At 45.6% G+C, this 26,822-nt stretch overlaps 1 protein-coding gene and 1 non-coding gene across 5 annotated transcripts in view; one reads left to right on the top strand and one right to left on the bottom strand.

Annotated features, from left to right (window-relative positions):
* The window catches only part of IL1R1 (interleukin 1 receptor type 1), an 86,281-nt gene extending 64,387 nt beyond the window's left edge, over positions 1-21,894 (bottom strand). For 3 of the 4 annotated variants that reach the window (XM_070475537.1, XM_070475545.1, XM_070475552.1), the window contains exon 1: positions 20,288-20,737. The gene's annotated coding sequence lies outside the window, so the exon portion shown is untranslated. Of the gene's footprint in view, positions 1-20,287; positions 20,738-21,869 lie in introns of those variants that run through there. The other variant, XM_070475543.1, reaches the window with a different exon arrangement.
* LOC139031748 (small nucleolar RNA SNORD86) lies at positions 18,879-18,960 on the top strand. The gene has a single exon (XR_011484224.1). It is a non-coding gene; the product is annotated as a small nucleolar RNA SNORD86 (small nucleolar RNA).
* Positions 21,895-26,822: the final 4,928 nt, after the last annotated feature.

Genomic DNA, 26,822 nt, shown 5'->3' with positions numbered 1-26,822 from the left:
CCTGCCTCAATAGTGGGGCTATACCTGAGGTAGGGTTGTATTAAACAACTATATTCTTTCTAGGTCACTCTTTCATTGTTTCTGGTGGCCTGGCAGCTTCCTACCTTTGAATGAGAGGCATCCATTACCTTAAGGAAAGGAAGACAAAGGCTGAAACAAAGAAGGTATTGCTGTCTTTGAACTCCGCAGTAGAGTTTAAAGGCCATGGCCAGGCTATAGCCTAGGCTAAAATGTCCCTAATTGTGATATGTGCAATAGGAAAGGGGAAAAAAAAATGCTGACAAGTAACTATGACATCATCTATTGCAAGATGTATCTTCAAATGTGGTTGGAAAGACTCCAGACTTTGTCAAGAGGCAAAAAGGAATTATTTGCAACTCTTCAAACTGGTCTTTACTTCTCAAGAATCAGGGAAGAAGAGTGGGACCCACACACCAGAGAGTGAGCAGGGCTGGACGAGGGTGGGGTGGACACGGCCAGTGGCTGTGGGAAGAGCCTGCAAAAAGAGGAAGGGGAGGAAGACAGCCAAGCTCTGACGGTTAAGTCTGGAAGTGGGGCTGCAAAGCTGTGGTCACTGGGTTGGCGGTCTCTTCCCCCGGGGTGGTCTGGGAGATGGATGTTCCCCCAGAGAGGTGGGCTCAGAGTGAGGCCTGGCTTCTAGCTGGGCACTTGGGTGTGGGGGGCAGGCACAGAGCCAGGGAGCCCCTGCCAGCAGAGTGGAAGAAGCCACCAGGCATTTCTGGAACCAGGAGGCTGGGGTCCAGGTCCTCACCTCTGGGGGGCAACAGGAAGGCCCACGGCTGTTGGCACCAGGCGGCTTCTTGCCCCGCACCTGATGAGACCTGTCACACCACGGCAGACACCCGGGCACCAGAGACCACAAGGACCCCAGGACAGGCTGCCACCGGGCCCAGAAGAACAGGACATCCCTGCGGGGTGTGTGAGCGGGGGTCCCCCTCCACAACCCCTGCAGATGCGCACCCACCTGAGAGGACCAGAGGGTGCTCTGAAAGGCCATTTCCCAGGAGTTACTGAGAATACAAACAGGCTCGATGGCAGCCATAGCAACGCCGCCCGCACCGGACTGAAAACCTTGACCTGGACTCACATGCTGGAACTTATCGATCCTGACCCGCACTCATTCAGTAAATGTTCCTGGAGCTCATGCTACCTGCCGGGCAGTGTGCTCGGGATCTGGGGTGGATCCGAGAACAAATCAGAAAACCCCCCACCGTGGAGTCCACATCCTGCAGGGTGTGGACAGACGGTAAACTGTGAGTGTGCGAAGGAAGGGGCTCACACAGACTGGGAGGTTGAAGCTGGAACAAGTGTCTGCCTCGAGGAGTCTGGGCCTGAGAGCGAAGCCGTGTCCAGCTCCGCAGCGCTCACCCCCCCGCGCCCCCGCACGGGCTCACCGCAGCGCTGCCTCCCTGGGAAGAACGCGGAGGACAGAAAGGGCAGCACAGCGCAGGTCACATCCTCAGCGGCTGATGGCTCAGCGGGGAGCTGGGCCCCCGGCCCCACAGGGCGGGAGCTGGGCTTTTCCCCACCTCACAGCTGTGCACCTCGCGCTCAGGGAAGGGGCGCCGGGCTCAGGGCATGCACACAGCACGCTCACGCGCACTGGAAAACACTCGCAAAGGCCACACCAGCCACAGAAAATATACACACGTGCACAACATACAGAACAGTCACACGGCACGCAGTCACACAACATGCAATTACACACAGAATACACACACACACACATTCATAACATACACCAAACATCACGCAATACCTACATACTCACACAATATACACAACACACACACCAAACATCATGCAACAAATACCTACATACTCACAATATCCACAAGGACAACACACACAAAATATACAACAGACAGACAACACACCCTCAGACAAAACACACAGAAAACAGCCACGCAACATACCACATACACATAAAACACACACACAACATATACAAAATAGTCACAATGTACAATACACACACAACAGTCACACACTCATACAACACACACAAAACATACAGCAAACACGACCCCTCCCCCCCACACACACAACATCCACACACACACACAACACACATGTCCAAGTCTCCATGCTAAAATGCTTTCACGTTAAATCCTGCGGACAGAGATGCAGGCAGACGAGCCCAACCAAGCAGGTGAAGGTGAATGAAATGAAACCCCGGAGACCTGGGGCAGGGGTCTCCCAATCGAGCCACCTCAGGACTTCGCTTCGGGTCCCGAGTTCCCACAGGAGCCCCCACAGGGGGCTTATGAATGGTTCATGACCATGAGAGTGGTTTACAGCCAAGATTGCTGGGTCTGCTCTCGTTATGTAATTTCTGCTAAGATGTTCCAGATTCTGCCTATGCCAAGGTCGAGAGGGCCATCTGGTATGAGGTGTGCCTGTGTCTCTCAACACCCTGCACTTCGGTAAAGTCACAATCACATCGTGCAACTGTGTCATTGGGTCTCCTTTCCAGAAGTTAGTCTGATGCAGTGATGTAGAACATTAATCCACTGACTACACAAAATTTATTTTCTAATTTTCAGCAGATCAAAGGAAGTGCAATATTTGTTTTTCTCTTATGTGGCCTATTCTTTAATCTGTTGAAAATTAGAAAATATTTTTTTTTGCTATTGCGAGGTTATTGTTTTAAATTTCTCTACATCAGACTAGCTTCTGGGAAGAAACCTCGATGACATATATCAATGCATATACATGGAATCTAGAAAAACGATACAGATGAACCCATCTGCAGGATGGAAATAGAGATGGAGAAGTAGAGAACAGACCCATGGACACAGCTGGGGGACGAACTGGGAGAGGAGCCTTGACATGTGCACACTACCACGTATAAAATAGATAGCCAGTGTGAAGCTGCTATATTGCACAGGGAGCTTAGCTTGGTGCTCTGTGATGACCCAGGGGACTGGGAGGGAGGTCCAAGAGGGAAGGCACATACGTATATAACTGATTCACTTCTTTGTGCGGCAGAAACCAACTATACCCACATTTAAAAAAAAAAAAGAATTACCACACAAAAAAAGAAAGTGCAACTTGGTTTCCATAGCGAATATCCCAGCTTGGCATGACAACACGAAGTCATTGAGAGGCCTCTGTGGTTAAAGGCATATCTCTGAAGTGTCATAAAGAGCTTATGTTTTAGCGAGGTAGGCTTGAATTACCGAAAGAACGTTCTAATCTAACTGCAGCACCAAATTACAGCTTTTACCATTACCTTCTTATAAACATTTCCTTGGTACTGAGCTGTATACTTCCTGGGAGCAATTTTGAAAGAATTGTGTCTGTATTTCTTTTCATGATATTAATACTTCCCAAACACATCCTTTACCATGACTGTGATGAAAAACTCCCAGGAGGTAACAGTTTTAGCGCCTTTTCAAGGTCTTAATAAATGAGAGTAACTCTGGAAACTCAAGTGCTCAGCGTGTTTTCTGCTCAGCTGTACCCACCTGCCCCAGCACACAGCGGTGTTTCTGAGAAACCCACAACACACATCCCCAAGGGGCCATACAGACTTGGACAAACATTTCAACAAGCAACAAGCTGCTTCAAGTCTTTTGTGGAACACAGCAAGACTCACCTAAAGAAATAAAGAAGCAGGGAACACACGAGAAGAATATCAGGATGGAGACTGGAAGATGGCTCTATAAATGCAGAAGTGACTGAAGTAAGACAGGGACAACTGTTTAAAGATCTGAGATATCGGAGGTAACCAACAGTAACATGTGCAAGCATCCTGTTGCAATGTCAACAGGAGAATGAAGCCACAAATGTGCGTGGTGGGGATGCCATGAGCAGTGTAAAGTCATAAAGAGGGGAGGCTCAAGGTGCCTCCAGCTCTCCTCTCTCCAGCAGGGCTACGTCAGCCTGTTTCCCGTCAGTCGCGGGGCGATACAGCACCCACCTGGCCAGGATGGTGGACATGAAGTAAAGTGCTTACTGCTGCGGCTGGCACATAGTAGGTGTTTTGTGCAGTTATTTTTGGTCCCAAAAGACAAGTGGGACAGGTGTTATGATTTCAAGCATAGAGTAAAGATGCCTTTCCAGTCCCCAACTGGACATGTGGTTTGATGAGAAAACAGGGAGATATGGAAAACATTGCCCAAATATTTAAAACTAAGACCTTTCAATATTTTACCTCCTGACTTTGTTACATAGCTATGATTCATATGCAAATAAGCCTTACCTTTAAAAACTAATTTTTTTCCTCCCTCCTTTATGATCAGATTCTTTCAAACTAGGTCAAACACCTATTGCCATGGGATTATGAATTATACTATATACATATATGTATACGGATTATACATGAGAACAGTAAGAAGCAAAACTGATCAACTATAGATATGCAAATTTATCTAGAAAAATGTCAGCCTTGTAATAGAGAAAACAGTAGGAACAAGCATAGAAAGTCGGCTAATGTAATTTTATCCCTTTCTTCTGCTAAGAGAAAAAGTGGACCCAAGAGTTTTCAGGATGATTGTGTGGGGGGGTTGGGGGTGGGGAGGGAGGAATTCTCCAATGTCTCGAATATAATGCAAATAAATATTCTTAAATTGAAATATGATTGACATCCTATGTTAGTTTCAGGTCTACAACAAAATGACTGAATATTTGTATATATTACAAAATGATCACAAGTCTAGTGAATAACCATTGCTACCCACAGCTACAAATTTCTTTTCCTGTGATAAGATCTAATGTCTTAGCAATTTTCAAATATGCAATATTCTTAACTATGGTCATTATGCTGTATGTGACATCCCAGATCTTGTTTATTTTATAACTGGAACTCTGTACATTTTGACCCCTTCACCCATTTTTCTCCTCCCCACCCCCTGCCTCTGGTAACGATCAATCTGTTCTACCTATGAGATAATTTAAAATCAGACTTAGACAAAGTTATCTAAATTATAGGGAAATCACTCCCTCTCTTTCCTCCCCTTTTAGACAGAATCACTAGCAACACTTTCTTATGAAAAAACTTCTCAAAATACATTGATGAACTTTTAGAGGCAATACATTTAATCCAGAACCATCACTGGCAGAAGCATGTTGACCATTTGTGCAAAAACCTGACTGACCTTTCAATGTGATTATTATATTATGAAAAGAAATTTTAAACAAGCAGTTACCATATTTACGTAAGAGTCAACATGACCAAAAATGAAATAAATACTGTGCAAACCATCAAACCTCTTAATGACCAGAGAATCTTTTTATTTTCAGAGTTTCACTGTTACTATTTGAGACAAGATTACATGTGTGGGAAGCTCTTCAATTTCTCCCTCAGGAAGAAAAAAGTAGAGAAAAGGAGAGATGGATAAGGTAGTGACAAGAAGTCTGACCCACCCTGATGCAAAACCCACCCACCTTGTGGCTGCAGAACAGACATGCGGGACCTAAACAGGCTTTTTCCTCACTTTGTCAAATGAGATGTTTATACCGAGACAGACTTCTAGAGCATACAGATTAGCTGGATAAATAATGCTAGGCAAGCCCCGACTTGCCTGTTGCTTCCGTCTTGGCAGTCAAACCCCACCCCCGCAGGGCACCCCACTCCTCTGGATAAAGCCCAGAACCCTTGCTCTTGTTCCAGACCTGCCATGCCTCCCTCGACTCCATCTTCCTGACAAAGTCCCCTGTTGACTGGATGCTTCCAGGCTGAGGTCAAATCGCATACCAGTCTCCTTGCCAGTTTTCCCATTTCTCCCTCATTCCTTCTACCCAGAAGGTCATCCTTCTTCCTCCTCCAGCTCAAGACTCCCTCCTCCTCCTCCTCCTTTTTCTCCTCCCCTTCCTCCTCCTCCCAGGCGCATCACCTATACAGTATGCCCCTTTCAGAGGGCATTCTAGGGTAGTTCCCACCCCTCCAATCGGGGAAGCCAGGGTGACCATCTCCACCTCCTCTGAGCCCTTGAAGCCAGGGTGACCATCTCCCCTTCCTCCGAGCCCTTGGCTTCACCTCGGCCTCCCTTGGAGCACCAGCACCCCAGATTCTGTGTGGCTGAGCTCTTCTCTCCCTGCCGCTCATCAGATGCTTAAAGGTAAGCACTTCCCCTGCCTGGCCATAGCTGGAGCAGAGCAGACGTTTACATTTTGCCTGATGAATGAAAGCAGTCCATTCACACTGCTGATACCCACAGTCCCTTAGAAAATTCAAACCACGTGGACAGGACAGAGAGTCCGTGATCAGGTCCAGGGATAAGCTTTCTGGGAAATGGAACTAAATTTCCCCAGCAGAGAGATTTAGCAACCACTCAAGACAACTCTTGTGCTAGCCAGCTTCTTGTTGACTTGGGCAATTTACAGAAATTACAGCTGTCTATTTCCCGGGTCAGTGGTTCTCAGCCTGCATTAGAACAGCTACCCCCAGAGAGTTTTTTTTATCTTTTTTAAATCACTCTTCCCAGGCTGTGTCTCAGTGTTACTCCATCAGAACCTCTCGGAGTGGGGCTTAGGCACCGATAGTTCTTAAGCCTCCCAGGAGATCCCAACAGGCAATCACGAGGGACAAACACTGACCTACATCATAGAGGGTGATGTTTGTTCTGTCTACATGTAGCTGAGTGGGTCCCCTGACGCAGTCACACCATTTTCTACACTGACTGGGCAGACAGGGGCCACGCAGAGGGAGAGAGTCCCGCTCCAGGGGCTTATTCACACCCAGAAGTTTCCCTAGAACAACAGTTTATGATCCAGACATCAGTTCCAGACTAAAGGAAGTGTCTGTCTCCATCACCCCTCCTCCACCCCACCCCAGCATTTTTCACTTTCCTATGAACCTGGTTTCTATCCACCATGTCCCCATTACCTAAATCTCTTCAGTAGTATAACTGAGGGGAAAAAATCTTAGAACTCTGATCTCGCAGTGAAGTAAATCTCAGAATTTGAGGTTGATGAGAAATATTTAAGCTTGGTGAGTGGTGTGGGGTGCGATTTCCCACATAATTACAATAGCAAAAATGTCACCTCTCCTCCCTATGAGTCAGCTCAGTAACCCACTGTGTTCATCTAGAGAAGTGCTTAAACCTTGAGGGAAATGTTTTCAAAAGCGGTTGTCATGGCAAGTATCGCATAATTTTTTTAAATCAACAAGTCAAATAGATACCCATTCTATCACCTCTGACAAGAATCATATATTTTCTCTCCAGGAAAGAAATGCTGTAATTTTTTGTACATAATTTTACAGTTTATTATGTTGCTTGTTTTCCAGCTTAATCAAAATACAATTTACATATAACATTGTATAAGTTTAAGACTGTACAATGTGTTGATACATTTTAATACTGACAAATATGACCACCATACTGTCAGCTAATACCTCCACCTCATCACATAATTACCACTTCTTTTTTTTGCAGTGGGAACCTTCAAAGTTTCCTTTCTTAGCAATTTTTAAGTATACAATACATTAGCTACAATCACGATGCTGTCCATTTGCTGTTGGTCAGTGGCCAAGTCACTTTTAACTCTCTGAGACCCCACGAACTGCAGCATGCCATGTTTCCATGTCATTCACTGTTCTCCAGAGTTTGCTCATCTCCTCCTCCTGCCTGCAATCTTTCCCAGCATCAGGGTCTTTTCCAATGCTGCATATTGGATCCCCAAATGTGTTTCTTTTTTAAAGTTTTTTTTTTTTTTTTTGATGGAGAGCACTTTTTAAGAGTCTTTACTGAATTTGTTACATGTTTCATGTTTTGGTATTTTGGCCCCAAGGCATGTGGGATCTTAGCTTCCCAACTGGAGTCAAACCCACACCTCCTACATTGGAAGGCAAAATCTTCACCCCTGGGCCACCAGGGACATTCCCCAGACTTATTCATCCTATAACTGGAAGTCTGTACCTTTTGACCAACACCTCCACAATTCCCTACTGCCCAGCCCCTGGCAGTACCGCTCTACTCCCTGTTTCTCTGAGTTCAACATTTTTGGATTCCACATGTAAGTGATATCACACAGTATTTGTCTTTCTGTCTGGCTTGTCTCATTTAGCTTAATGTCCTCAAGCTATGTTCTTACAAAAGACAGGATTTCCTTTCTCATGGCTGAATAATATTTTATGTCCAGTATATACCACACCTTCTTTATTCATTCATCTACTGACAACACTTAAACAGTTTCCATATCGTGGCTATTATGAATAATGCGGCAATGAACATGGGAATATACGTATCTCTTTGAGACACCAATTTCAATTCCTTTGGATATGTACCCAGAAGTGGAATTGCTGGATCATATTCCATTTTTAACTTTTAACTTTTTAACTTTTTGAGGAATCTCCATACTGTTTTCCAAAGTGGCTGCACCCATTTACCTTCCAACCAACAATGTACAAATGTTCCCTTTTCCCCACATACTCATTAACATTTGTCCTCTATTATCTTATTGGTGTACAGATTATTCATTAACAGAGAGATGGTACAATCTGTGAAACCAGGTTTCTCTTACCTATTTCAGGCAGGGGATGTTTAAACCTTCCAGAGAAATATCTATTGAGTTCCTACTATAGTTGAATTTTTACTTCATTGCATGTATTGTATTGATTTCAGCTTAAAAATTATCAACAGGTCATTTCAGAGGCTAGAAAATAACCCTGCACATAATGCCTTTTTAAAAAACTAGTTTACAGATAACATGTGCCAACTTAGATGATAAATTCTCACCAGAAATGGTAGACAGAAGCCTTAATTATATTTATCATGTGAACAAATTCTGAAAGCTTCAGCACTTCTACAAATAGGAATTCAAATACTTCACCAAAAAGAGCCATTCACTGACTAGCACTTTGCCTCTTGGAGTCTCATTATCATGTCAGCACAATGAAGCATGAGGCTCACCTGGGAGCCCAAGTGATGACTCTGCCTTTCATCTGCCATTGTTGGGAGGTGGCAGCTGCCTGTCCCTGCCAGCTCGGAGCCCCGTCTCCCTTTGGACACACTGAGAATAGTAAAGCGTGTGTACAAAGCACAGGAGATGTCTGTAAAGCACCCAGATGCTGCCAGGAGGAGCAGGATGATGGCTGATCCTGGTTCATTTAGGAACTGGAGGCTCTGTCGGCCCCTCCAGGACAGGATGATGAAAAATCAGCAAAGAGACCAAAGGGCCAGCGAGTGAAAGCCAGGTAATAAAAGGCCTGAGAAATGTTGTCCCAGATTTCCGGTCAAGTCTGCCCTCTCACTAAGTCCAGGAATGAAACGAGGGAAACCACAACAACCTCTGGGGTCAGATTCATGGCTGTGGAATGTGTTGGCTCTGTGACCACACTGGAATATGTTGTTGGCATAACTGACAGAGTGGATACAGTCAGAAAAGCAACGCTGCCAACCTCAACCATTGTCAGGAGACTCAGCATCTTAAAAAAAAAAAAAAAAAGGATAATGTACAAGTGTGTCTGTCCATTTCCAATCATTTTCCCTCAAATGATAAAAAAAAAGGCAAACTTCCACAAAAGACATAATCACACCATCACCTAGTTCTACAGCAGTATCACCAATTCATTTGTTCTTTGATTCTGGAAAATGTCTGAAGCCTTCAGACATCAAACTTGCTAGTATTCTCACTGAAATTTTAGTCTTTAAAGCTGGTCATATCGTTGTCATAGACAGGTTGAACACAGATATCAGAAAAAGCCTAAAATTCTATGGATCCTAAAATAGTGATTTCAATTACAATTAGTACAGATGCAGTTCCAGCTTTATAAATATGTTTCTGGACTTGTCCTTTGTACACATTGCTTTGACTGCCACCATCTTTTACCTGGTGACTCAGATGATAAAGAATCTGCCTGCAATGTGGGAGACTTGAGTTCTATCCCTGGGTCAGAAAGATCTCCTGGAGAAAGAAATGGCAACCCACTCCAGTATTCTTGCCTGAAAAATTCTATGGACAGAGGAGCCTGACAGGCTACAGTCCATGGGTTGTAAAGGGTCAGATATGATTGAATGACTATTTAACACTTTATTACTAGACAATCCCAACCTCTGCCCTGTGTTGTGTTCATTTGGGCCACTCTGTCTGGATCAAGCACCCGGAATTCACCTGCAAAGTCCCTTCTCCTCAGGAACAAACCCTGTCCTCCCTTCTCTGGACCAGGAGGCAAAGCTCTCTGAGATGTTAACTGATCTCCCAGCTGTCTGACTTCCCGCCCAGGTAGTCCTATCTCCATGGAAACCTGCATCCCTGAATACATCTTCTTGATCAGCAGTTCCTAAAGCCTTCATTCCAGACACATCATGTACATACATTAATTCCCACTCTGCTCTGGCCACAAAGGACCAGTGTGCCCTAGGGAGGACCCCAAGAGCCCACCCAAAAACACCTGGCCTCAGTTCCTTGTGTTTCTCCACAAGAAGCATCTCTGAGCTTCGAGCCTCACCATCAGGCATTTGAGGGTGTGGTCCAGCCCTTCTGCAGGGTCCTGCCAACACTCCAGTTTCAGAAACAGAGCAGCCCCATAACAATGGAACCAAAGAGGCCAGACTGAAAGACGATGCAAGCTACAGAGAGAGAGCCCTCCTCCAGTGATGAGGCTGAGGGATTTTGATCTGTTTGGGCACCCAGGGAGCTCAGAGTTAGGGGCCAGTCCCAGCTCCATCCTTGGCCTACCCTGTGGCCTTGAGGAAAGAGGCCTTTCTTCACCTGTAAAGACAGAAGGAACACATTACCTGCTCCTCCACAGCAGGACGGAAGAGAAGCCGAGCCCTTCAAGCAGCTCCCACGTGCCCTGCAAGGCCTCCGATCTCATCTGGAGCCAGAAGCGGCTGGGCCTCTTCACCTCCCCCTCCTGCCTTCCTCCTGACGTTGACACTCGATTCTGTCTTGAAACTGCACTGGAAGCCACTGCTCACCATCTTCCTCTCTGGGTTTTCCCTTCCTCCTCCTCTCATCCCTAGAAGCACTGAGCACAAGGCTCAGCCTGGACTAAACACTCACGAACCCTTTCTTAAAACCCTTGGTTTGTTTAGTAAAAGCTGAGATGCCACGCACGTCCCTTGTGCCCGAGTTTCGTTTCTGGGAGGGTAGTGGGTGCTTCTGTGGAATGTCTGTGCCGCCAGGTTCAGGCAGAGCACCTGTCGTTTGTCACACACCCAGGAATTCAGGGCTGGGCGAGAGAGTGCCGTGTCCTGGGTACCAGCCTGCCACTCTCTTATAAATACAACAACGTCCCCCAGCACTTGCACAGGGGGACTGGGTCTCCCTAACGTCACACAGGTGGCCACTTGTGGTCTGGGAGGTAAGGCTGGGCACACGCGGGCACCGTCTCCCCAGCCTGTGACTGGCAAGTTCAGAATGAAATCCAGACTCCTCATCATGGCCCCAGCACTGCCTGCACCACCATGATCTGGCCCCTGCCTCCGTCTCTAAGCTCCCTCCCACCCACTCAGCCCCCACAGACTGAGCTTCTTCTCCCCTCCAAGGGGCTCAAATCCCGCTGCCCCTCTGCCTCGGACCTCACCCCTGCTCACAAGGACTCCCCATCAGCAGGTGACCCACACCCAGCCCTTCGCCACCGTCTCAGCAGCCGTCTGTGTCCTTTACGATGTTTATCACACTCTCAACTCGGGCTACTGCCCGGCCCCTCGGCGTGATCCTCGCGGGCTGCAACCAGATTGCTCTGCCCTACCGCAGTGTCCCGTGGCTGGACACCCCCAAGGCATAAGAAACAACTGCTGTGATCACAGCTGGTTTTAAAGCAATCTCAATGCCACTACGTACATACTAGAATGACCAACAGCAACTTGCTCCAGCATTCTTGCCTGGGAAATCCCACGGACAGAGAAGCCTGGTGGGGTACAGTCCATGGGGTCACAAAAGGGTCAGATGCGACCTATCGGCTAAACAACAACAGAGCCGCCAAAATCCACAACACTGACAGCAGGTCCTGTCGGGGATGTGATGCAACAGAAATTCTCAATCACAGCTGGGGAGAAGGCAAAAAGGTGCCACCACTTCGGAAGACAGTCTGACCGTTTCTTAAAAACTAAAACTCTTACTGCAGGATCCTACAGTCTCTCAAAGGAGCTGAAAACTTACATCCACACAAACACCTGCATGTGGGTGTTTAATGCTTTATTACTAACTGCCAAAACTTGCTAGCAGCCAAGATACCCGTCAGGGAGTGAGTGGATAAACTACGTGTGGCCCATTTAGACGATGGAATGTTATCCAGTGCTGAAGAGAAATGAGCTCTCAAGCTATGAAGAGACATGAAGAAATCTTCAATGCAAAATCCTAAGTGAAAGAAGTCAGTCTGAAAAGGCTGCATAATCTTTACCTTCTGGAGAGGCAAAAGTATAGAAGCAGTGTTGGTCACTCAGTCGTGTCTGACTCTTTGCGACCCCATGGGCTTTGACTCAACAGTCTCCTCTCTCCATGGAATTCAGCAGACAAGAAAACTGGAGTGGGTTGCCACGGCCTTCTCCAGGAGATCTTTCCAACCCAGGAATCAAACCCGGGTCTCCTGCATTGGAGGCAGGTTCTTTACCTTCTAAGCCACCGTGGAAGCCCAAAACTATGGAGGCAGTAAAAAGTTAAGTGGTTGCCAGGGGTTGGAAGGAGAGATGAACAGGTAAAGCACAGTGAAATGCCCTGTGTGATGCTATAATAATGGGTACATGTCATTCTATATTTGTCTAAACACATAGAATATACAACACCAAGAGTGAATCTTAAGGCAGACTATGGCCTTTGGGTGATAATGATGTGTTAGTTTAGGTTCACCAGTTGTAAGGAATGCACCACTCTGGGAAGCGGGCATATGGACAATGGAGATGGTTATACACATGTGGGGAAGAGTTTATATGGGAAATCTCTTTACCTTCCCCTCAATTTTTCTGTGAACTTAAAAGTGCTCTCAAAAAGTAAAGTCTAGGGATTTCCCTGGCAGTCTAGTGGTTAAGACTTCACCTTCCAATGCAGGGTGTACGGGTTTGATCCCTGGCCAGGGAGTTAAGATCTCATAAGCCTTGTGGCCAAAAACCCAAAAGGTAAAACAGAAGCAACATTGTAACAAGTTAAATAAAGACTTAAAAAATGGTACACATCAAAAAAAAAAAAAATCTTAAAAAAATAAAGTCTAAAAACCCTCAGTTATATAAGATATGAAAAATTTAAACACTGAGTTAACTGCTTCCCCCCTAAGATCACCAAAGCTAAAATCAAAGAACAACAAAAACACCCACCAGTTTGCTAGTATACCTATTTTGGTAGGCACATGGGGAAATACTCTCTCAAACATTCCTGGCAGGAGTGTTAATTGTTACAACCTGTTGTAACAGGTGGGAAATCTTGAAATATACATCAAATCACAAAGGCACACAGCCTTTGACCTGTCAGTGTCACTTCTAGGAATTCAGCCAACAAATACTCTTGCTGGCACTTCTGCAAAAGGACACAGGCACAGCTATATGTTACTCGTTGCAACATTGGTTGTAATAGCAAAAGACTGCAAACAACTTGAGTCAGCAAAAGGTTAAAAGGAAGCTTTTTTTGAGGCAGATTTAGAACCAAGTACAGAAGAGCGTGGGTTTCCCTGGTGGCTCAGTGATAAAGAATCTGCCTGCCAATGATGGAGACCTGGGTCAGGATGATCCCCTGGAGGAGGGCATGGCAACCCACTCCGGTTTTCTTTCCTGGAGAATCTCATAGACAAATGAGCCTGGTGGGCTCATAGGATCAAAAAGAGTCAGATGTGACTGAAGCAACTTAGTATGCACCCACGCACTGAAGAGTGTATGTCCTTAGCGTGTGATGGTTAGTTTTCTGTGTCAACTGAAACGGGCCATGGGATCCCCAGATAGCTGGTATATCTGTGAGAGAGTTTCTGAAAGAGATTAGCACCTGAATTGGTGACCTGAGTAAAGCAAATAGCCCCCTTTCCAGTGTGGGTGAGCTTTTTCCAATCCCTTGGGGACCTAAATAGAGCAAGGAGGCAGAGGAATTTAATTAATTGAATTAACTCTGCCTGAAAACTTGATCAAGGATGTCCATCTTCTCCTGCACTTGACAATTCTGATTCTTAAGGCTTCAGACTGGACAGGAGTCTACACCATTGCTCTCTGGCCTTCTAACTATACCGTCTGCCCTTTTGGGTCTACAGCTTATAGATGGCAGCTCCTGGGGCTCCTCAAGCCTCCGTAACAGCATGAGCCAATCCATACCTTATTATAAGACTCTTCCTGGCTGGGGGAAAGGGATAGTTAGGGAGCTTGAGATGGATGTGTACACACTGCTGTATTTAAAATGGATAACCAACAAGGACCTACTGTATAGCACAGGGAATTTTGCTTAGTGTTATGTGGCAGCCTGGATGGGAGGAAAGTTTGGGGGAGAATGGATACATATATATGTATGGCTGAGTCTCTTGGCTGTTCACTTGAAACTATCACAAAATAGTTAGCTGGATATTTGTTGTTTCGTCATGTCCAACTCTTCTGCGACTCCATGGACTGTACCCCACCAAGCTCCATAGGTTTTCCTAGGCAAAGATATTGGAGTGGATTGCCATTTCCTTCTCCAGGGGATCTTCCCAAACCAGAGAAGGAACCCACATCTCCTGCATTGGCAGGGGGATTCCTTACCACTGAGCCACCGGGGAAGCCCATGAATCACCTATATTCAAATATAAGATAAAAAGTTAAAAAAGTAAGACTCTTCCTAGATAGACAGATATAGACAGACACATATATAACCAACAGGAGGCTGAAACAGCTATATCAATACCTATATATTAATACATCTACATACATATCAATCCCCCATTGGTTCTCCAAAGAGAGAACTCTGACAGATACAGTGAGAAAGAGGTGAAAGACACTAGTAACAGTCACCTATTGATGAGAAAGAGGGAAAGACTTGGTTGAATAGCCGTTTTAAAGCCTTTTGAATTGTGTGCTATTTGTTCAAAAGCACATGAACTGTGTGTTTTTATTCATCATCCCTCAAGTCCAGCAGCCTGTGAACTCTAGAGCGAGGCTGTGTCATGAACCCCAGATATGCATTAACTGCTGATGTGACTTCAGGCAAATCACATCTCTGTGCTTCCATTTCTTAATCTGCAAAGTAAGACGATAATAAAGACTCCCTCATACACAGGGCACTCAGAACCAGGGGTCCCACATTAAGGAAGTGCTCTACTGGTTATTTGGCATCATTATTACTTATCCACTATGAGTGTCAAACCCTTGTGAACGTGTACTTGACCCTGATTTTAACAGCCGACCACTGAGGTCAGAGTGAAACCTGGTACCCCCTGTAAAGCCTTCCACACTTGTGGCAAGTCAGGGGACTTGCACTCAATACAGGTGCCAGCTCCATTCTCCTGGTTCTACCCCTGGTGGGTATTCATCTGCTCCACACCCATTCAGAGCTTTAAAGTTGTCCTCAGTAGAAATGGAAACCAACCCATACTAAACTAAACAAAGAAAACAGTCAATGTACCCCAGGAAAAAAGCTACGTTTTTGAATCTTCCATCATTCCTCTTCGGGGGGATGGGGGGTGAATATTCATTTCCCTGGGTAGTTGGGTTAAAATGTTCTAGCTCGCTTCCGCTGACTCATTCAAGAAACATTTATGCCCCCCACCCCAAGGGTGTCAGACCCCAAACCAGGTCCTGGAAAGAGAGGAACATGTAAAACCAGCCTCTGCCATTGAGAAATTCTGACTGGGGATCAGAGCAGCAAGTGGATGTGACCATGTGATGTAAGAAGACTGGCATGTGGCCCCACACACAGATAAGCAAGCAATAAAATAAATCCATCTTTAAACTGTGTCCCTGTGCTACTGAATCTAAGAACAAAGAAATATGTTGAAATACATACATATTTTCAAGTTTAGAATTATTTTGATGACATCGTCAAAATTTCAACAGGCAGCTCTCTGAAAACTAGACGCTTTATAAGGTGAGGCTATATATAAACTTCATATTAATAACAACAGTAATAGTACCATTCAGTATTTTTACTTTTTTTCTATTTAAAGAACATTCCTCTAGCCCTTCCCTTTATGTCCCCAGTTCAATCATGTAGTGGGGTGGACAGCCAGTCCTTATCTCTAAATTTTATAGATAAAAAAGAGATAAAATCTAAAGATTGACTTTGCTCTGGGTTGTTCACATGGTAAAAAGTCAGCAAAAGCATTCAACTCCCCCACACACTCAGCGGGCTTGCTGAGAGACATCAAATGAGGTCAAAGACCACAGAAATTAGGTTGGCAAAAGTTACTGTGAGGGAGGATTGGTTTGATGATGACTAACCAAAAAAAGACAAGAAGCTGAACCCAAAAGGGGCAGAATAGGAAGCCAGAGGTTTCACAAGAAGTGTCCTTAAAGCAAATTAAGACAACAGAAGACTCCTTTCCAGTTATCAGATTAGAATATTTAAAAAAAAAAAAAAAAAGTAAAAAACCCAGTGCTGGTGAAAGTGTGAGAAACAGGTGTTCATACAGTGCTGGAGGGAGTATACATGACTAGCACTTTCCTAGATTAATTGAGTAACAGAATCAAAAACTTCAAATATGCTGATGCCCTTTGACTTCCAAGAATTATTCCAAGGAAAGAATAAGGAAGAGATGCATAGGATCCCCTACAAGCATGTTAGTTTGGGGGGATGTTAATAACAGAAAATAAAAAAATCAAATATACCGACATGATTGAATAACTCATCTGTGTCATATGACTAAAAAGCTTTTGTAGGAAGAAGTTCATTAGCAGGACAAGACCCTCACAACATACTCCTGAAAGTCAAACTGCTAAGTCACTTCAGTCGTGTCCGACTCTGTGCGACCCCATCCCTGGGATTCTCCAGGCGAGAACACTGGAGTGGGTTGCCATTTCCTTCTCCAATGCATAAAAGTGAAAAGTGAATGTGAAGTCGCTCAGTCATGTCTGACTCTTCTCGACCCCACGGACTGCAGCCTACCAGGCTCCTCCGTCCATGGGATTTTCCAGGCAAGAGGACTGGAGTGGGGTGCCACTGCCTTCTCCCCTGAAAGGCAAAAGCTGGTGATAAAACAGCATGTACGTCCAAGCATGCTTTTTCCAAAAAGTAAATGTGTTTTGAGAAAACCACACCCAGCCAGACACTAATAGTATTCATCTCACAATGTTAGGTTTTTATGTTTTACCTTTTTAATTTATTTCTATGTATTCTTTTTCAATTGTACTTTTGATCATGAGCGTGTGTAGTCTGTATACGTTTTTAAAGACAATACTTAAAAAGTGGATCTTAGTCACTCTGTGACCTTGCCTGAGAGTTTCATTCCTCAGCAACTTAACAGTGCCCCCAAAGTTTGTGTGCTAAAGAGTAAAAGCTGAATAATAAAGAATAATAAAAAAACTGTTGAGTAGAGACAGTCCATAGGCTTCTTTTAAAATTCCTCACAGCTTGTCAACAGATGAACAGATAAAGATGTGGCATATATATGGGTACACACACACACAGAATAGAATTCTACTTAGCCATAAAAAGAATGAAATAATGCCATTTGTAGCAATGTGGATGGATCTAGAGATCATGCTAAGTGAAGTCAGAGAAAGACAAATACGGTTTGATATCACTGATGTGGAATATAAAAATTATACAAGTGAACTTATTTATGGAATAAAACAGTCACTTACACAGAAAACAAACATGGTTACCAAAGGGAGAAGAGGCAAAGGATGAATTGGGAATCTGGGATTAACATATACATACTACTAGATGTAAAATAACCACCAAGGGCCGGCTGTATAGCACAGAGAACTCTACTCAATACACTGTAATGACCTATATGGGGGAAAAAAATCTGAAAAAGAGCGGCTCTATATATAATTGATTCACTTTACTGTACAGCTGAAATTAACACAACATTGTCAATCAGCTATACACTAAAAAAAAAGTTTTAAATAAAAATAAAATGTACTAATATCTAAGTTAACTTTTCGGTTTTAAAAACATGGAAAGTATTAAAAGTATAATAGTATAAAGTAAATTAGAACAAATATTGAAGAAACTCTAAAAAAAAATACATTTTCAGATAAAGAAAATTCATCACTGAGATCAGGAAGATCAAATTCAGAAATGTCAAGAAATGTCCCCAGTCCTTCCAGACAGTACATTCCACTTTCCCCAGCAATCTGCCCACCTCCAGTGGAACACAGACTTCCCCCGCCCCCAGCACACACACTAGGTGGACACAGTGATTCACCAGGCCGTCCAGTCACTCACTGAACCTCATGAAGTGTCCGTTCCACCATCTAGCCCTTTATCTGCTCACAGCCACATGCAAAGTCACATTTGGCGAAAGAGCAAGAGGGAGATTTAAATTGAATTGAATGGTTGACCTCATTTTGTTTTCTTCTCTCCTTAAACATCTCGAATTCTGACCGACCCATTTCCTTATTCTTTCACACAACAACACTATTATAGGGTATATGGAGATCAAGGGTGTCCAGTAAGGCTTCCCTGATCGCTTAGTTGGTAAAGAATTTGCCTGCAATGCAGAAGACCCCAATTCAACTCCTGAGTTGGGAAGATACCCTGGAGAAGGGATAGGCTACCCACTCCAGTATTCTGGGGCTTCCCTTGTGGCCCGTCTGGTAAAGAACCCACCTGTAATGCATGAGATCTGGGTTCAATCCCTGGGTTGGGAAGATCTGGAGAAGGGAAAGGCTACCCACTCCAGTATTCTGGCCTAGAGAATTCCATGGATCCATAGTTCATGGGGTCGCAAACAGTCAGATATGACTGAGTGACTTCCACTCACTGACTCAATAAGACAATACGGACCATCCCGAGAGCCTACAGTCTCCTTACAACTTCAAGTGCAATATTTGCAATGCCTCTGAAAAAGCATGCTCAATACAGTGATGCCCTAGGACTCCCTGACCTACACAGGCCTCTGATCAGGGGGTGATAGCCAGTCCTGTTCTCTGAGTGATTGATTCCCTGGGCCCAGCAAACAGACCCAGTTTCCAGAGCCCAATAAAAATAAAAACCAATAAACAGCAACAACAAAAACCACGCTCAAATTTTCAAGATTCCATTGTAAGTCTTTACGGAAGGAAGTATACACAAGGCTTGATAATACAATATATTATAATCTTAAATGCAATCAGTGATGTCAGTTTATAAACAAACACAGGCTGAGATGATGCCACTCTAGAACCGTAGAAGCACAAAGGAAAGTCATAAAGTAAGTCTTAATTCTGCCATCAGCTACAGCATTTTTAAAAGGACTTCACAGGAACTTCTCTTGTGGTTGAGTGGTTAAAATTTCACCTTCCCATACAGGAGGTGTGTGTTTGATCCCTGGTCAGGGAGCTAGGATCCTGCATGCTTTCCCGGTGAAAAACCAAAGTATTAAACAGAAATATTGTAACAGATTTAAAAAAGACTTTTTTTTAAAAGGACATTACAGCATCCTTCACTTAAACCTCATGATGTATATGGCCATGTGTGTTAGTTGCTTAGTTATGTCCAACTCTTTGCAACTCCACGGACTGTAGCCCGCCAGGCTCCTCTGTCCATGGAATTCCCCAGGCAAAAATACTGGAGTGGGTTGCCGTTTCCTTCTCCAGGAGATCTTCCCGACCCAGGGATGGAACCCAGGTCTGCTGCATTGCAAGCAGACTCTTTACCCTCTGAGCCACCAGGGAAGACTTTGATGACTAAGAGGAAGTATATAGTCATGTATCTCCCACATATTTCTTAGCTAATCTTCCATAGAGTAAAACATGTGTAATCATAGATAGCCATGTATCTCCCACATATTTCTTAGCTAATCTTCCATAGAGTAAAACATGTGTAATCATAGATGGGGCTTCCCAGGTGGCTCAGGAGTAAGGAACCCGCCTGCTAATGCAGGAGATGCACACTTGATCCCCAGGTCAGGAAGATCCCCTGGAGAAGGAAATAGGAACCCACTCCAGTATTCTTGCCTGGAAAATCCCATGGACAGAGGAGCCTGGCGGGGTACAACCTGCGGGGTTGCAAAGAGTTAAACACATCTGAGGGACTGTAACAGCAGCAACAATCACAGGTGATCTATTAGTAGGGCTCACAGGCACACGCAGGTTTTAGATGTGCCGACAGAGCCACATAACACCAAGAAATCCTTCAAATCTTGTTTTAAAAAACAGCACAACATTGTCAGTTTTATCAGACTCCATTCCTCCTTCCCAAATACTTCAGCGCCCAAGTAAACAAAGGGAAAAGGAGGGGGAATAAATGCAGAAACAAAAGCTAAAGTGCAAATCCATCATCTTACCCACTCCTTTCCTCGTTACTGGAGGCTGCGGGAACGGCTGGCCCCACCAGAGGCGGTAACTCAGACTCAGCCCGCGGCGTTTCTTTTCCCACCTGTGAAGCCCGCTGAACTGACGGTGGTTATTAAAAACAAAAGTGCATCTTGAAAATCAGCCCCGAATGGCGTTGCTGATGGTGGTTTTCTTTTTCTCAAGAGCTCCAGGGCTGCTCAGCGCATAGGAGGACGAGGCCCCACAGCTTGTCAGAAGCCCCAGCTGTGCAGAGGCCGGGCGAAAGGAGAAAGTGGGCTCCAGTGACGCCTGTTAGGGCTTTAATCCTCAGTTGTGACACATGTAGGGAGCTATGAGCAGGAAACTCGGAGCTGGGCAGGCAGCCAGAAACATTCAGAAAACGTGCCAAGCCCTTTCGAAATACCACACTCTCCGCTGAACACTCACTGCAACAGCTCACAGGCTGTGTCTCTCTTCTAATGACGGAGCCACAGACCCGGGCCGGGCTGGCCCGCCGACATCCAGTCTATCACAGTTCCCGTCATCAGAGTCTGGACCAGTCAAAGCCAGGCCTGGAGTCTCCCACCTCCCCCCTCTTCTCCCAGCGCCAGATCCTTCTCCTAACGACATCCACAGATGTGAGCTCCCAGCGATACAGAAGGACCCTTCCTTCAAGTGTTAATGTTTCAGATGCAGGGTCTCTTCCTAATGCACCCACCGCCCCTGCCACATGCGCCGGGGACCCTGCAGGGATCTCTTGCAGCATCCAGGAGGTGAGGAGACCCACTGGTCATCCCTGGACTCAGGGGGGATGCGGGGAGATGGGGTCCCAACCCGAACCTCTGGCACCCACTCGCAGCAGCCTGATCTCATGCATGAGAGAGGGGGCTGCCGAACCCCTCCTCTGACTGTCTCTCAGGGGCGCCCCCTGCACCCCACACCCAGTTTCATGTTCTCAACACAACCTAGGTCCCACCTATCAGAGCCCTACTCAGAGTGTGAAACACAAGGACCAAACTGGCCAAAGCTTATATCCTGGTACCCAAGGCCCACCCCCAGCAGTCTCTACACACCTCTCCACCTTGCCCCCACTGCCCTTCAAAAGAATTCTCTGTGCCCACTTGAATGGGCCACCACTGACTCCAGAAGACAATGTTCAGGGACCTCCCTGGTGCTCCAGGGGTTAAAGACTTTGCCTCCCAAAGCAGGAGTGTGGGTTTGATCCCTGGTCAGGGAAATAAGACCCTACATGCCTTGCGGCCAAAAAACCAACAGGTAAACAATAGAAGCAATATTGTAACAAATTCAATAAAGACTGTAAAAATGGTCCACATTATAAACAAAACTCTTTAAAAAAGGCAACATTCAAATGGCACGGGTTGTGCAGCCACCCTCCTGACCCGACTCCCCTTCTCCTCTTGAAGGTGATGCCCCGACAGACACAACACTCCCCCTCCTCCTTGACCCCCTCCCCCCACATTTCCAGTCTTCACCAAGGTTCATGCAGCAGTACCCCCTTCCACATCTTGGGGTGATGCCCCATGCTCCGAATCCACGTTTTCACTCTCTAAAAATAACAGAGACGGCACTTACTATGCATCAGGCTCATTTCTAGGAACGTTCAATTCTTTCAGCCCATTTTACAGATCAGGCAACTGAGGCAGAGAAAAGGCAAATGCTTCCCCTGAGATCCCTCAGCCAGGTAGGGTGGAACCTGGGTGGAGTCCAGTCTGACCTCGCTCTTTCTTTCCAGGCACCTGTGCTGTTTATTTGGGAACAGCGAGTACGTACTCAGGGAGAGGGCAATTTCCTTACCCTTCTCGGTAGCTGTTCCAGAGTGGCTTCCCAGAATGCTTTCCCAGGCTAGGTAATTACAAGTAGCTGTGATTAATTGGTAGTCTAATGAGCTTTAATTGAGAGACCAAATGGTCCACCTGAACTGCAGTGGACTGGGCTTTCAACATTAGGAAATAAACAGAATAGTCTTGAGGTTAAGGCAACGTTCTTGTAGTCCAGGGGTCCCTAACCTCTGGAATCTAATGCCTGATGATCTGAGGCGGAGCTGATGTAAGAATAATAGATATAGAATGCACAAGAAATGTAATATGCTTGAATCATCCTGAAACTATCCCCTACAGCCCACAGTTGGTGGAAAAACTGTCTTCCGCAAAAAAAGTCCCTACCCTGATGCCCAAAAGGTTGGGGACCACTCCTGTAAAAGTTTCACTGACATTTTTAACCTATCTTACTGGATGTGTCCAGGCTCTGGACATCTTGTGCATCAGCAGACTGCTAAAGACATAACCTCACTGAAAGAGCTGACATGCCCTGATGAGAAGAGCCGACTCATTGGAAAAGACCCTGATGCTGGGGAAGATTGAGGGCAGGAGGAGAAGGGGATGACAGGATGAGATGGTTGGATGGCATCTCTGACTCAATGGACGTGAATCTGAGCAAACTCTGAGAGACAGCGGAGGAAAGGCAAGCCTGGCGTGCTGCAGTCTATGGGGTGGCAAAGAGTCAGACACAACTGAACGACTGAATAGCGATAACCCTCAAAGGTCTAGGGTGATGAGGGGCAGGGAGAAGTCCCCACCCTTCCTCCAACATGGAGTAGCTGAGCTTTCGGGTACCTAATCCACCCCTAGCTCCAGAGGCAGCCCCACTGATCTGAGCCATTAGATCTTCAGAAATACTCTACTACCTTCTAGGCTGCTGGCCAGGTCCTATAAACGCTGGAGGTGAATGACATTTCACTGAAGAGATGTTTCTGGCTCCCACTAGGGGCAAGACCCTCCTTATGCTCTTTGGTAGAACAACAACAAAATCAGGAAGACCTAGCTCTTGTCCCTAAGAAACTTACCACCCAGCTGATGGGGAGGCCATGGATGAGACACTAACAGGCTTAACCCACTGTAGGTATTGATATTTGCCTCCCAAAATAGGAGTTTGTTTTCCCAATTTTTCCCTAATCAGTTTTTCTTTATTCAGCACTTAGTGGAGAGGAAAGATTTTTGTTTCCAGGATGTTTCTGATCCTCTTTTCCAACCAGACAACATCTCCCTTCCTCGTGCGCACTTCTCAGCAAGGAGACACACACACATGTACACACACATACACATACACACTCCCAACTTGGTTTGGTAAGTTGCTTAGTCCCCCGCCCCCCGACAGAGTTCAGGGGGAGAAAATAGTCATACCAGGCAATAACAATCCAATACCAGAAGTTTATGGGAAATCCCCAAACTCCAGGGTCCTTTATATATGCTGGAGCTCAGAACTCACTGAGCAAAACCTGGAGCTTTTACTATGAGCACTCTCAGAAGCCGTCACCAGAACACAATTATATCAGCAACATGGCCTTTGCAGAACTCTGGAACATCCATATTTATACTTAATAGGTCAGAAATAACTCATATCTTTCCCCATAATAGTTTTATGGAAAAGTTGATGCATTCAGAATGAATCTGCATTTAAGAATACCTTGAATGTGGCTATAATCCATGTGTCATCCACATGTTCCCTACACATCAAAACTGATGAGAACAGAGAATGCAAAAAAGCACGGGGATGTGCGTGTGCGTGCATGCACACGTGTGTGTGCCTGTGCGAGCATGTCCATACCTGGAATCTGACCTCGCCTCTCCTGCCACGTACTGCAGGTCCGTAAGAAAGGGTGGGAACCCTGTTTTACTAGGTTCAGCAATTTTGTAGTTAATTTGGTAATTAAACAGACACCTCCCTGGGCCCCAGCAGACCTGGGTAAAAGGGCCTGCTTTAGCTTCATGGGGGGCTTAAGATGGCTCAGATGGTAAAGAATCTCCCCACAGTGCAGGAGACCTAGGTTCAGTCCCTGGATAGGGAAAATCCCCTGGAGAAGAAAATGGCAACCTACTCCAGAATTCTTGTGAATTCCACAGGCAAAGGAGTCTGTGGGCTACAGGCCACGGGGTCGTAAAGAGTCAGACACAACTGAGTGATTGACACTTTTAATTTCATGAAGGTGGCTTTGAGGAGTCAATTTCACTTCCCTGGACTTCAGTTTCTACCTCTGGAAAAAAATACAGCGTAATCTAAATCCATGATACACAAAGTGTGGCCACCGGCCAGCGGGGGCATCATCAGGAAATATGCTAGAAATGCAGATTCGCATTTGCCCCAGAACAACTGACTCAGAGTTAGCATTTTAATAAGATTCCCACGTGACTTGGGTGCATGGTAAAGTTTGAGCAGCACTGGTCCAAATGTTCTCTGAAGTGCCTTCCAGGGCCACATTTTGTTAGTTTAACCTTTGTCCCTTTCATCTAGGGCATTGACATGCCATGGCCAAAGGCTGCCCATGACCTTTGTGGTCAGGCCCTGGGAGGATCTGGTCAGAACCCTGCAGGCTGACTTCACTCCCATTCCAGGCAATGGCATGCAAAAAGTCAGATCATCTCCATGACTGTCCCAGACCACAAAGTCACACGCTGTCTTCCAGCTTCCTACCAAACCTCTGAGGAAAAGGCCACCCCTTAGTACTTCCTACCTCCAGACAGCTCCAACAGCCATCACTGGGTCTCAGGGGTTGTGCAAGCAAAGATTAGTGAACAGGAAAAATGCCAGATGGATTATTACAGCAATTGTCTTCAGCACTTAATGGAGCCATGATCACTAAGATGAAAAATGATCCAAGTCTGAAGAAGCTCACCTCCTGTTTGATGTTTGATAGGGCTATGATGAGGCGATTAGGCAAAGTGTGAATGTGTGTGTTAGTTACTCAGTGTTGTCCACCTCTTTGAGATCCCATGAACTACAGTCCGCCAGGCCCCTCTGTCCATGGGTTTCTCCAGGCAAGGATACTAGAGTGGGTAGCCATTTCCTGGTCCAGGGGATCTTCCCCAACCAGGGATCCAACCTGGGTCTCCTGCATTGCAAGCAGATTCTTTATGTCTGAGCTACCAGGGAAGTTCCATTAGGCAGAATACTGCAAATTTAATGTAGCAGGACTTCATGAAAATATTTCAAACCTTTTTCTTTTGAGCAAGATGAAGAACGCAGTTAGCAGAGTTGAATTCTTTCCTCAACACCCACACTCCATGACACATGGGTTAATTTGAAGAGAGGTCACCAATGGAAAACCTCGGGCACTGCATTTGGTTCTCTCCATGAAAGCGGCTGCCAGGCTGGGTGTGGTCACTCTCCAGCTGCAATAAGTCAAGAATAGAGGAGGCAGGGGTGGTTGGAAGGAATACATTTCCTCCACACACACAAAGAAAAAGCAAATTCAAGATTAAAAAGCAAAGCTGAAATCTGAAATCAAAACAGAAAAAAAAAAATTATCAAGTGAGCATTGGCCAAAAGAATCAGAGAGTGTGGAAGTGGATGCTGATAACATTCCTGGGGGTCATGAATGCAGACAAGAGAAGGCTACAGGGACCTCCCTGGTGGTTCCGTGTTTAAGAACCTGCCTTGCAATGCAGGGGACATGGGTTTGATTCCTGGTCAGGGAACTAAGAACCGACAGACTGCCAGCAACTAAACCCGCAAGTTGTAACTACGGAAGCCCATGTGCTTTAGAGCCCGCATGCCACAACTCCTGAGCCCGTGTACCATAACCAGAGTCTGTGCTCTGCAACGAAGATCTCGCAGCCACAACTAAGACCAATGCAGCCAAATAAATAAATACTAACACAAAATTAGAGAGAGAGGGAGCCACAGACCCGAGCCAGAGGTTGGGAAGGGAACTGGGAGCTGCAGAGCAACTTCTTACAACACAAACGCGCTCTCACCATGTGATTGGAGATGCAGACTTAAAATCTGAATTCACGTAGTGAGTGAATCAGGACCCCAAAGACCCCATGAAGATGGAACCAGAGTCCAAATCTAACAGTATAAAATGTAACAGAGACAAATCTAATGTCCTGTTCTTACTTCCCAAACCTAATTTTGTAAGTACAAGGCACACAAAAAGCAAAAGCACGGGTGGCAGACAAAACCAGACAAATGTCGGGGTCTTGGTTGACTGAACCCTTAGGTCAGTGGACCTTATTTCTTTTAAGTTCAGTTAACCCTTGGTTGACTGAACCCTTCGAACCTCTTTGAATCCTTCGTGTGATGGGAGACACAAGCTCAGCTGCCTTGGTGAAAGCTTAACTTCTAATACAAGGGAGAGTGGTCACTCTTTGTACCCCAGACCCTAACCCAGAGATGGAACTAAGACATAGCAACAGAACTTTCTGGAGGCCCATCTAAGACCCGATGCAACGGACCATCTACTTTGTAACAGTAGAACTCTCCGTAATGAAATGAGTCAATCCACAGAGGGTGTGCTGCCCCATCCCAGAAGTGCTCAAGCAGAGGCCAGCTGCATGGTCGGGAGCATCTCGCAGGAGCCACTCTGCCATCTCTACCTGGCCGTCTGATTTTACAGTCAGCTTGTGGGTTGCTCTCTGTGGTTTTGTTTTGCTCTCGTGGCAAATCAATGTGCTGAGCTGGGCATTTTCTTATCATTCACATGTTGAAATAGGAAACCAGGGCCAGTAGAGACAAATCTCAAACTAGAAT

This window comes from Odocoileus virginianus, chromosome 2 (genome assembly GCF_023699985.2).
Source record: "Odocoileus virginianus isolate 20LAN1187 ecotype Illinois chromosome 2, Ovbor_1.2, whole genome shotgun sequence".
NCBI classification, from domain to species: Eukaryota; Metazoa; Chordata; class Mammalia; order Artiodactyla; family Cervidae; genus Odocoileus; species Odocoileus virginianus.
This window is presented reverse-complemented; position numbering and strand designations above follow the sequence as displayed.